The sequence below is a fragment of the Macrotis lagotis genome, chromosome 1, assembly GCF_037893015.1.
Source record: "Macrotis lagotis isolate mMagLag1 chromosome 1, bilby.v1.9.chrom.fasta, whole genome shotgun sequence".
In the NCBI taxonomy this organism is placed as follows: Eukaryota; Metazoa; Chordata; class Mammalia; order Peramelemorphia; family Peramelidae; genus Macrotis; species Macrotis lagotis.
Window position 1 is genome coordinate 467,671,855 of NC_133658.1, and position 12,545 is coordinate 467,684,399.

Consider the following 12,545-nt stretch of genomic DNA (forward strand, 5'->3'; position numbering starts at 1 on the left):
GAATCCTATATAAGACATTTTTCCATGGCACTGGAAGTTACCCTTTCCCTCTATAAGTATCCCTCTTTTATGTGCCATATAACATTTATAGAGTCATTAAATAACTATCTGTCAGAGAATTTTGTATTACCTTAAAATGTTCATGGGATGCACATTATTGAAGTTTATTCTTTAAGGATATCTTTTTACATGATGTGTATGTTTGTAATTAATAATTAAACACAGTAAGATCTTGTTTTCTTATTATTTTAGCCATCTGTATAACTGCAAAAAATAAAGTATGCCAGAGATAATTATGTGAAAGCATGACTTTTACTTGGTTTTCTTTAAAGATACTTTCAATGCATGTATTGATAATATTCACAAAAAATTTTATATAGAAGAAAATGTGAGTATATAAATCCATATATACGGATGTCTTTCTGGTTGCCTTTTTAAATATTAATACCATCATTATTTTTCCATTCTTTTAGAATATTCCTTTCTTTAAGATTCATTTATAATTTATTCCTAAAGGCCTTTAAAATTTCATTGCCTAGCTAAACTAACTGCTATAACAAACCTGAAAGTATTTAGTTTGGTCAGTGAGGGTTTTCCACATAGGCATTTTCCCCCTTGATTAGACAGTATTTAGCACTGGGAGTTCATCCATTTTATTCACCAGGGTTCTGCTAATAAGGATCTCTCCCAGTTATGGTATTGATCCTGTCAGTAGACTCATGAAGGGTAATGTCTGAAGGAACTTGGATATGGGTGGTGCTTTAGATCCCAGGAAGGAACCAAGTTTTTCAATGTACCAACAAAGCCACTCAATCAGAACTTACTGATCTTTGTGATAGCTAGACTTGAAATCCAGTTGATTCCAGGCTGATTGTGTGAGAGAGTATAGGAATACCAGAAATTATAGACTGAGACAGAAATGAGCCTATCTTATAATATCACCCAAGTAGTACCATTTTACTAATACACATACTTTTAATTATTTACAAGAGGTTGGTAGCATTTCAAATCTGTGTTTTCAGCATCTTTTAAATATTAACAAAGCTTTTCAAGGACTTCAGAAAAGTTTATGGGACTGAAATTTTATGGAACAAATTCATTTTGATGTCAGTCAGATAAATAGTAGCTAATGATCCAAGACATTTCTTCAGGTTAGATTTTTTTTCCTTTGATTAAATATGGAGATTTTTTCTAATTTTTATCTTTAGAGCTTTTCTTCATAAAACACATCAGGTACTAAATATTTTAAGTCTAGATGTAGTTGTTCTACTTTCACCAATTATGAAAATCAATCACTATGGAAACATTGGTACATCTTTCCATTTTACTTATATTTCTTTTTTTACTTATTTTACTTATTTTTTTTTACTTATATTCCTTTTAATGTTTAAATGCCACTAGAGTAAAGTGACTTAGTAGGATCTGACCCAAAGTTTTTGAAATTTTTTTTCTCTCTTCACTACTTTTAATTATCGTAGGGGATGAGTGAGTGAATATATTTTTAGATGATATTGCTTGGTTTATTGTCTATACTACTTTTGCTCTTGGCTTTTATGTGTGTACCTATTTGTGACACATACACATAAACATGACAATATATATGTGTGCAGAGGGATGTGTGTTTGAACAACTAAACCTTTGATGTTTCTGAGAACTTTGTGTCTGATGATGTAGCTACATTTTAAATGTTCATTGTAACTGTTTTCAGTAGTCAATTATGCACCTCATACCTGAAACTCCTATCCAATAAAATGTCCTCTATGACTCGACCTTGCAAAAATCAATCCCCTTCCAAAAAAAAGCTAAATCCAATAGGAGAATCTTCAAAATAAAAATCTAGAAAATGTAAATAACAAAAAGAATTAAAAAGTAGAATTTTTCTCTTCTCCATCCGTATAGAATCCTTCTGTCAAAAAAAAAAAGAGAGATAGCAAGAGAAAGATCCCTTAGCATATCTTTGCAGACAGGGTGAAGACACTGTCAATTGACAAAATTTTTCATATCCTTGTCATTATCTGCTAATCCTCTTTAGGGCAAGCTGGAATCTCTTGGCTTAGTTTCATGCTCATTAAGAATCTTCTGGGACTCCCTCCTCTCAGCTTGTTTTAACCATGGCTCACAGGTTGCATTTTAGTTTTTTTTCCTCTTTTGCAGATACCTTTGGCAGCTTTATCTGGTTCAGCAACCTCTGTTTACTTATGTTTAGGAGTTCTCAGACATTAAACCTCCTCCTTCCATGCAATATCCTTTATGTTTTTTTATCTTCCTTAGCTTTTCTCAAATGCAAGCCACAGGCCAGTGTAGTCCCATAGGAACTATCCAATAAATAGAAGAATATTTATTTTATCAATGTGAGCCCCTTATAATTATCCTGGGAACTAACTGTAAAGAGGAGAGGCATCCCTTAGACATAGAGATAAATAGTGAGATATCTATCTACCTATCTGTCTATCCATCCATCTGTCCATCTATGCATCTATCCATCCATATATCTATCCATATTTGTGTTCTTTAGCTAGATGGCACAGTGGAGAGAGCACTGGCTTTATAGTCAGGAAGAGGGGAGTTTGAATCTGGCCTCTGATATTGGACACTTATTAGTTGTGTAACCTTGACTAAGTCAGGATTGCTTCACATCCAGAGTCATTTCAAGTAATCCTGATTCATATCTGGCCCCCAGGCCCAGAGGGCTCCAGAGGAGAAAGTGAGGGTGGTAACTTAGTACAGCCCTCCCTCACTCAAATCCAGTTCATGTGCCTGTCATGGCATCACCTCCCTTGATGTCATGATTTTCTTTGAGAACAAAGAACAAACATCATTATATTTGCATGTCTACATATATGCATATGTATATAGCTATGTGATATGTGTGTATGTACACACATACAACCACATACACACATATATATGTATATACTGTGAATAGCTATATATGTATATCATTATTTTTATCTAGGACTATTTAAAGGAGTACCTTTGATTTTATGTATTTTCCTATACAAAATAATTCATTTTGTAGATAGGTCTCTAGTAATGTTCTACATATAAAGAACATAGTTACTATTTTTCAAGATTTTTTATTGGGAAACTAATTCATCATTACTCTTTCAGTTAGAAAAGTTTAGATGAATTAACTTGTTTCAAAAAATCTTCTTTGAACAGCTCAGGTTTTACCCTGTCTTCCTTTCAGTTTCCATGTTTATCTAATATCTTTTTGAATCACTAAATCAGCTTGCAACATAGAATTCTTTAGTATGATTAATCTAATATGAACAGATGCTGTAACAGGTAACAATTTTTCCCCCAACTGGAAACTTTAAAAAATGAATTATATCTTTTCTTCTTTCCTCTTCCTCCTCCTCCATTCTTCTTTTTCTTCTCCTCATTCTCCTTCTCTTCTTTTTCTCTTCCTCCATTCCCTCCTTCAAATTATATGCCATATTACTTTATTTATCTGTCTATCTATCTATCTATTCATTTATTCATTCTTTCATTCACTTAGGTTTTTGCAAGGCAATGGGATTGAGTGGCTTGCCCAAGGTCACACAGCTAAGTAATTATTAAGTGTCTGGGATCAAATTTGAACTCAGGACCTCCTGACTCTAGAACCAGGGCTCTATTCAATGCACCATCTAGCTGCCCTCTTCCCATATTACTTTATTCTGGGGATTTGAATCACTATGTTCATCTGTATTATTGTCATCCCAACTAAGTTCAATTAGTATTTTCTCAGCAGACAGTTGCTGACTTCCTCTATAAATTATATTTCTGTCTCTAATCTTTATATAAGCTATTCACCCATCTATACTCTTCTCACAATAAATATCTCTTAACATTCAATCCTTTTTCCTAATTGGGACATCTTTTTACATTTGTGTAGGGGGCAAAAAAAAGATTCAGCTTAGTTCTGTGCAGCAAAAATCCAAGGATCTGTGCTTTCATTTTAGTGTCCTGTCATTGGGGCAGATCACAAATTCTCTACAACTCTCAGTAGATGATATGGCTAAAAATATTGTCATCTGAAAGAAAACTTTAGGAGGAGCCTTCATGAATGTAATTGGTTCTCAGGCATAAGACATTCCATCTGTCACCAAAACTCTCATTTGAAGCCTTACTATTTTGATTCTACAGAAGAGTATGACATAAGAGAATTAGAAAAGTAGGAAGCAAGGATCAAATTTTGAATGACTTTAAAAACAGAATATTTCATATTTGAGAGGTAATAGGAATCCTTTGAAGATTATTTAACAGAGTGGTGTTATAATCAGACTAGCACTTAAAAATTTGATGGCTAAAGTGTGAATGAACAGGAGTAGAGAAGGACAAGGCACATAGGGATCAACTTGCAAACTATTGCAATAATCTAGTCATTAGGCATGAGGGGCATGCACCAAGATGCTTGCAATATCTGAGAAAAGAATCAGATATGTACGAGAGATGTTATAAAGGTAGGAACCACAGGAAAATTAAATAGAAAATTATGTGTGTAAAGATTATAATTGAAATCATGGAAACTGATGGGATCACCAAATAAAACTGTATATGGAGAAAAGAGAACAGGACTTGCAATAGAGCTTTTTCAGTAAGAGATCATTAGTAACTTTGGAAGGAACAATTTCAGTTGAATGTTGAGATCAGAAGTCAGACTGGAAACAAAAAATGAGAGTGAGTGGAAATGAAGTGGAAGTATCAATTAAGAAGCGTTTCTCAAAACATTTACCAAGGTTGGAAGTGGAATATAGGAATAGTGAGGATAAAGAATCAAGGAAGGGATTTTTAAGGATGAAGGAGACATTGGGCATATTTGTAGGCATAAAGGAAGCAGCTAATAAATAGAGAAATATTGAATATTAATGAGAAAGGCATGTTAAGAGGCACTAATCAATTGAAGAAGAAAAGATTTGGGATCTCTTGAACATGTGTAGGGGTTTGTAATTTTTAAGAAGGGCTAGCTTTTTAGATAATACAGGGATGAAGGAGGAAGTAGTTGGAGAAGGTATCTGAATGATAAGAAGTTAGGAGTGAACAGGGAGCTCTCAGTGAATAGCACCCATTTTTTTAGTGAAATATGAGGCAAAGTTTTTAGCTGTGAGTCTGGGAGAGAGTTGCTAGGTTTAAAATTGGATAAAAAGGTTTGGAAAAACTGTATTGGTTACTAGCATAGTGAATTGATTAAGGATGTAGGTATAAAGGGATTGTCTTGTCACCGTGAGAGCCCAATTGGAATTATGTATCGTAAGTTTCAATTGTACCTGTTAGTCAACCTGGTTTCATAAAAATTTTTCAAGTTTTATCTAGTAGATCTTGAGTAAAAATGAAGATCACGTTTGGCAAAGGTAAACCAAGGTTTGTATTTTTGTTAGGATAAAATCTTTGACAGGATTAAATGGGAAGTAATTTAAGAAAGACTTGAACTTATTTACCAGCAAATTAAAATAGGAAAAGGAAGAGAGGGTAGTTAGTGTAGGCATCCTAGCCTGGGAAGAACTGAGGAAGAGAGGGATTGGAGGTCAAGATGAGGGTGAATAATATGATTTGACATTACAAGGCAGAGGGAATGGTGGAATAATAAAATATTTTCAGGGGCAGCTAGGTGGTACAGTGGATGGAGCACCGGACCTGGAGTCAGGAATACCTGAGTTCAAATCCAACCTCAGACACTTAATAATTACCTAGCTGTGTGGCCTTGGGCAAGCCACTTAACCCCATTGCCTTGCAAAAAAATAAAATAAAATATTTTCATCAGATAAAGGAAATTCAGAGTTCAGGAACATGGATGCACAACCCTTATTTTGTATGCTTTAACTCTCTCTTTGCTCATTTATAACCATAGATAATATTGATTATCTTTTAATTTAAAATGTTTTTTAAATAGCTGTTTGGCAGTATTTACTTTTCTTAAAGGACATAATCAAGTCTTAGGATGGAAAAGGACTTTAAGAAATCATTCAGTTCTTTATATTTTTTTATGATATTTCATTTTTAACACTTCCTTCTAGACTCTGATTATATCTTTCTATACTGTAACTGTTTATGTAATTTTTATGTTGAAATGGCAGTTTTGGTATTATTTTGCCTTTTCTTCTCATTCCTACTTATTTTCATACAAAGCAAGTTCACGACTAAAAGGGACCTGTTTGGTTGGAATGGCTTCATCTTTTCACCTTGTGTCTGACCTACAGAAGTTATTTAGTATTTTATTCTTTTTTCCTAAATCCATTTTTCTCTTTTGGTTCTCCTCTAGAAATACTACTTATGATTTAATGCCCTTCAGGAAATTCTGAAATTTTACTATATGAAAAGAAATTTTTTGTCATCTAACTGTGGTTTCTCCCTTAGGGCTTCATCTTTACAACATCAACAAAATTGTGCCATAAGGATAAAATTATAAGGGTTGCTAACTCTTAATTCATAAAACAGCTCTTCATTTATTTGACCCATGTTTCCAAAGGCTATTTGGGGGGCGGTATTTTTCTTGGGTTCATTTTTTCAGGCAAAAACGTCGTAATTTATAGAATCTTAGAAATAGAAAGGACTTAGAGGTCATCTAGACCAATTTATATCCAGAAAAGAAATCCTTCTACACTCTCGTGGTAAGTGATCATAAATCCTCTGCCTAAAAATGGGAAAAGTGATAGGTTGTTCTCTAACTCCCTAGGCAAGTCATTTAACTTTTGGATAACACTAAGTTTAGGAATTTTTCATTATATTGAGCCAGTATCTGCCTCACAGCAACTCAGAGTCTCTGAGATTAATCCAGGCTTGTAGAACAAGTAGCACAAATCAATTTCCTCTTCCATATGGCATTTTTGAGGGTAGCTATTATGTTACCCACTAAGACCCCCACTCTTATTTTTTTTAATTTTGGGTTTTTTTTCAAGGCAATGAGGTTAAAGGTCACATACCTAGGTAATTATTAAGTTTCTGAGACTGAATTTGAATTCAGGTCCTCTTGACTCTAGGGCTGGTGCTCTATCAGCTGTGAAATGGGTTAAATAGTTCTCACAATTATAATCCCCAGTTCTAGTCCTCTCATAATCTTGGTAACATTCTTGAGGACATGCAAGTTTATCAGTGACCTTCCTACAATGTGGTACCCTAGAATATAATACTCTAGATGTGATAATATCCTGTATTCATTATAGTATCACTATTTTTAGTTTAAAGCAACTTAACAATGTAAAGAAAAGTAGAAGAAAGTAGCTCAAAGAGCTCATAATTTGTAATCAGAGAACATAATTAAAAACCTACTTTTATTACTTACTATAGTATCTGGCACAAAGTATGTTCTTAATAAATGTCTCATGACTGTCTGACTGACTTAAATTCTCTAAACTCAATTTCTTTAGGTATAAGTGATAGAATTGGATTAGATAGTCTCTGAGGCCTCTTGCCACTCTAAATCTATGATCCTATATTAGATATTTCTTGACTATTATGTGTTCTTCATCCATGTGGGGTTTATAGCCCACTAAAATAGCCAGATCTTTTTCAAATCAACTATTGTGAGAGCAAAACACCTCTATCCTGTACATGTGTAATTGATTTAAAAATTGTAAGACTTTATATTTATTTCAATAACATTCAATCTGATTAGATTTGGCCTGTTATCTAATCATTTGGGATCCCATTTTTTTAATTTATTTTTTCCAATTAAATGCAACAGTAATTTTCAACAATCATCCTTTTTCAAGCTTTGAGTTCCATATTTTTTTTACTATCCTCCCTTCTTTTCCCCTACTGAATGACCATGAGTAATCTGATATGGGTTGTATATGTACAGTGTTTGACATATTTCCATAGTAGTCATGTTGTGAAAGAGAAATTAGAAGTAAAGGGAAAAACCATGATAAAGAAAAAAGCCATAAAAGAAATCTGAAAAAAATGAACATAGGATGCTTTGCTCTGCATTCAGAATCTTTAGCTTTTTTGTGTTTGTCTTCCCCTGGATATGGATAGGATTTTCTATAATAGCTCTCTAAAGACTGTCCTTAATCACTGAATTGTTGAGATGAGTTACATCCATCATAGTTGAGCATCATCCCCAATGTTGCTGTTAATGGGTACAATGTTCTATTTCAGCTCACTTCACTCAATATCAGTTCATGCAAGTCTTTACAGACTTTTCAAAAGTCCAGCTGCTCATTATTTTTTATAGTACATTAGTATTCCATCACATTCATCTACCTTAACTTTCTTGGTCATTCCCCAATTCTTTATCACTCTGAAAAGGGCTGCTATGAATATTTTTGTGCATGTGAGTACTTATTTTTTTATGGTTGGATCCTAATTGTCCAGGTTCGATCTTTCTTGAAGCAAATTTGATATGTCTTTTTGCCTTTATCAAAATCTTTGGCAAAAATGTTGGTGAGAACAAAGCAGAATATAGATCCCTTGATTGACTCTTACTGCATACCACAGATAATTTTTGATAAATTATGACATTTTGAACTTTGCTATTCAAGCAGTTCCAAATTGACCCCAAAACTATAATATAGATCATGTCCATTCATTTCCTCTAAACTTTAACATGAGACAGTTACACAATAAACATTTATTAAATGCTATTTTGTATCAAGTTATGTAAATGATATTAGAATTGCAAAGACTAAAAATGAAATGACTTCTTCCCTCAGGCAGAATACATTATAACGGGAGAGACAGCACCTGATATAAATGACGATTTTTGTACTCTCAATACAGAAGCAAATAACACAGGGGGAAAAGGATCTTAGGGGGCAAGAAAAACCCTCACGGATAAGGGAATACTTGAGAGAAATCTTGAACGAAATTAGAAATTCCAAAAGGCAGAACTGAAGAAGGAATTCATTCCAGATCTGAGATCTAGGAATTGAAATACACAGGGATAGAAGATGGAATGATGTGTTTGAGGAAAAGTAATAAGACTAGTTTGATGAGCTCTAAGTGCATATGGAACGTAGTATGTTAAATAAAGAAAGCTGAAATGGGGCAAGTTCTAAAGACCTTTAAATATCACAGAGATGAAAAATATGATACCTTCTTCAAAGGAAAAATAAATACAAAATAGAATAAAAGAGGAAATAATAGTTCTAGATAAAATACTTTAGGAAAATTTATATTTTACACCTTTTTTTATTCTGCAGGGAGGAAGGAAATAGAAAAGGAGTTTGGTTATAGTGATCTCATTTGTAAAACTTCTCCACTGATTAAGATTGGCAACTCATTATGATCTTACAGCCATTGAGTTATCTCTCGCATTGCCTGCTTGTTTATAAAACTAATATTTGTCAGAGGTAGGACTTAAGAAACTTAAGACTATCTGACTTTAATTCATCTATCTTTTTACCTACTATAGCATGTTGCCTATCAGATAGTAATTTAATCACTCTATAATTGTTATCTTCAGATTCTTTGTATTTAAAGTTTTCTTGGCAAAGATACTGAATGTTTTACAATTTCCTTTTCCAGATCATTTTACAGATGAGGAAACTGAGGCAAACAGGGCTAAGTGACTTACCAAGGGTCATACAGGTAGTAAGAGTGCTGCTCTATCCACTGAATCATCTCAAGGCCCTAAAATACATTTTTATATAATATATACACTCACATGCATATATAAGTATATATTTACATATATTTTCCATATATAAATACACACACACACACACACACACACACATATATATGGAAGCCATTGCAAGTACAGTTTTTAAGGACTGCACCAAATGGGAATCTTTGAAAAGCTTTATCTTCTAGCTTACTTAACAGTGCAACAATGCAGCCTCAGCATTACATTCCAGTTCGGTAAGCTGAAGAAAGAAAAGAGATGAGACATCATTTTGTGTTTTTCCATATATACTTACCTATTCTCAAGAGGATTGGAACTTCCATCTGTACTTCAACAATGACTTACATGAAGATCTGTAGGTATCGAGGGAAGATATTAAAAAATTGACATTTTAGAAAAAAAAAGTAACTATATAGCTAAAAATAGTGAGATTTGCATCTGCATTACACATTACTGTGTCAAACTGCCAAGTAAACCAAAATTACTTTAAGTGTTTGATACTCTGCAGCTGACATCTTTATGAAATGTTCTGAAATTAAATTGCTATTTCAATGTTGGTAAAAGAAAATAACTTTATGATAATAAGAAAAATTAAGGACCTATTTGCAATGATGGTGAAAATCATTTTTGAGAAGAGTGCACTAATGAAGGTGAGTGGGGAGAAAAATGAAGAAGCAAAAGAAAATGGCAAAATGATAATTAGAAAGAACAGAAAAATGTCACTATAAAACAAAACTGAACAAGAAGCAATGATAGAGTAGAGCTCAGGGCTTGAAATTGTCAAGAAATTTAATATTTTTTTTTTCTTTTCTAGATCAAAGGCACATTTGAAAGATTGATTCTCATTTTTCACTTCCACTTTACACCCTGGCAAATGACATTATACATATTCAGCTTTTCCTTTTTTCATTTTCTTTATTGTTAAAATAAATAAATAATCCCAGTTCTATTTAATCTCTCACAACCAAATTCCATAATTCCACCAATACATCATTTTCCACTATCCTCTTGTATGTTCAGTAATAATCCAGCTTCAATTATTTGCCTTCATTTTCCTTAATTTCTTTGATTACTACATATTTTACATTCCTATCTTTTATTTTCATTTTGATGCTGCAATTATTTCTTTGCCATGATAGTCAGTCTTGGAACTCAATTACATCTTTGCAAAATCTTAGCAGAATTGATTAGAAAACTTTGTCAAAGAAATAATCTTGAATTCCAAGTTCTGTGACTGCAAATGTACTTGGAAGATAACAACTATGGGAAGGATTTTCTTTGACTGATCTCTAAATTTAGGATATCCTGAATTCTGAAGAGGTTTTAAGATATGTCTTTTTAATATATTTTATTTCCCCCCAATTACATGTTAAATCAGTTTTTAACATTTATTCTTAAAATTTTGAGTTCCAAATTCTATTCCTCCTTCCCTTCCCCTTGACTTGAGATTTAAACATATATAGTTTATACATATACAATAATGTAAAACTTTTCTATATTAATAATTTTATACTTGAAGATTCAAATACAAGAAAAATTGTGAAAGAAATAAAATGAAGGGTCAGCTAAGTGGTGCAGTGGATAGAACACCGGCCCTGGAGTCAGAAGGACCTGAGTTCAAATCTAATCTCAGACATTTAACAATTGCCTAGCTTTGTGAACTGGGCATGTCATTTAAACATATTGCCTTAAATAAATTTAAAAAATAATTTAAAAAGAAATAAAGTGAAAAATATCATTATTCACTCTGTATTCAAACAATATCAGTTCTTTCTCTGGAGGTGAATATGTTTCATCATTTGTCCTTTGGTATGGTTTTAGATCATTGATTGCTGAGAATTGCTAAGTCACTCATAGTTTTACCTCAAAAAATATTGCTATTACTGTGTACAATGTTCTTCTTATTCTGTTCACTTCACTTTGTATCAGTTCATGTAAATCTTTTCAGGTTTTTCTGAAATCATCTTGCCTGTCATTTCTTAGATAATATTCCGTTATAATTATTTACCATAACTTGTTTAGCCATCCCCAAATTGATGGGCATCCCTTTGATTTCCAATTCTTTCCCACAACAAGAAGAGCTGCTATAAATATTTTGTAAATGTAGGTCCTTCCCATCCCCAATCCCTCTCCACCCCCAACACACAGTTCTTTACATCTTTAGGGTAGAAACCTAGTACTGATATTGCTGAATCAAATGGTATAAACAATTTTATAACATTGTGGGTATAGTTCCATATTGCTTTCCAGAATGATTGGATGAGTTTACAACTCCACTAACAATGCAAGAAATGTCTTTTTCTTATAGGACTTTTGAATAAGGTATTCTAAGCTGATGCTAAAAGTATTGTTTAATGAAACAAAATTTTATTTATATATAACATGTAATTATAAATATCCATATACATATGATATATTTAATATATAGTCAATTTTCAGCATACATTAGTATAACATTTTCAATTTTAAGTATTTGCATGATTTCATTAATAACACCATTTTCACTTTTGTACTGACAATTACACACATTTATAGCAATCCACAGTAGTTAAAAGCTTAAGGAGAGAAAATGGGCACAAATTTGTGGAGTGACTGATATTACACTATGCACTTTACTCATCTTATTTACTCTAATGATGTAAAGATCTCCTTGTGCAGTCATTGCATATTTTCTTTGTTTATCTTTAAAGCTCAATTTTGTTGAGTCTCTGTTTCATCTGTCAGTTGTGATTGAAGTCCCCAAACCTCTAATTCTTGGTTTTCAGAGTATGTCAAATACAGAGGTTTATTGTATAGTATACAATTCAACCAGGTAAGATTCAGGTAAAAAGTTTTAATTTTAAGAATTTCATTAGCTGCTCAGGATTTATGTTATTGTAGATTTCCTATATTATGAAAGATGAATTTTGTCTTAAATCAGTGTGATGTTTTTGGTTTTTGAAATGATATCACAAGAGAAAACAGAATTCTAGGGAATTACTAATGAGAAAAAATG

The 12,545-nt window shown here is 32.7% G+C and overlaps 1 protein-coding gene across 2 annotated transcripts in view; it reads left to right on the forward strand.

Annotated features, from left to right (window-relative positions):
* The window catches only part of LOC141506660 (neuroligin-4, X-linked), a 478,208-nt gene that overhangs the window by 377,629 nt on the left and 88,034 nt on the right, over positions 1 to 12,545 (forward strand). The gene's annotated exons all lie outside the window — the stretch shown is intronic.